The sequence below is a fragment of the Herpailurus yagouaroundi genome, unplaced genomic scaffold, assembly GCF_014898765.1.
Source record: "Herpailurus yagouaroundi ecotype Mexico unplaced genomic scaffold, PumYag 569, whole genome shotgun sequence".
Classification (NCBI taxonomy): Eukaryota; Metazoa; Chordata; class Mammalia; order Carnivora; family Felidae; genus Herpailurus; species Herpailurus yagouaroundi.
The window spans coordinates 6,019,710-6,020,397 of NW_024412786.1; the positions used below are offsets into that span (position 1 = coordinate 6,019,710).

At 67.0% G+C, this 688-nt stretch overlaps 1 protein-coding gene across 1 annotated transcript in view; it reads left to right on the forward strand.

The window, feature by feature from the left end:
- The window catches only part of ANO1 (anoctamin 1), a 72,689-nt gene that overhangs the window by 52,062 nt on the left and 19,939 nt on the right, over positions 1-688 (forward strand). The gene's annotated exons all lie outside the window — the stretch shown is intronic.

A 688-nucleotide genomic window follows, 5' to 3' on the forward strand; every position in this document is an offset into this window, starting at 1 on the left:
GAGGGACCCCGGGCAGGAGGGACCCCAGACAGCAGGGACCCCAGACAGGAGGGACCCTGGGCAGCAGGGACCCGGGGCAGGAGGGACCCCAGACAGGAGGGACCCCGGGAACCAGGGACCCCAGGCAGCAGGGACCCTCGACAACAGGACTCCAGGCAGCAGAGCCCTGGGCAGTGAGCTCCAGGTGCCCTCACAGGGGGGCGGGATGACTGGAGAGGATTCGGGTTGCAGGAGAAGGTAGGAGAAGGGCAGTCATGGCCAGCTTGCTGTTCCAGCTAGTGGTGTGACGAACCCTGTGCCGGGACCCTCTGAGCCACCCTGGGCTTGGAGGGGCTTGTGACCCAGCCCCAAGACTGCCCAGCACCCCTCCTGCCAGGAGCTAGCGGGTGTGATCCCAGAACTCCTCCAAAGTCTTCTTCCTCAGCATCGTGTGATTTAGTGGCCACCGTCCCATGCCAGAGCCCAGCCAAGGGGTCCAGGCTCCCCTGAGATCATGCATGACAACGGGGCAGGACCTGAGAGGTCCCCGCCCTGAACGTCCTGCAGGAGGCCGAGAAGCTGCCTCAGGGACCTCCCCTCCCCCACCTGACTTGACCGTGGCAGGTGGAACAGTCTGCCTTCCAGCTGCTTCGCCTCAGTTCCCCACCCCGACCCTGCTGCCCGGGGCCGGAGTGGGGGGGGGGGGGGG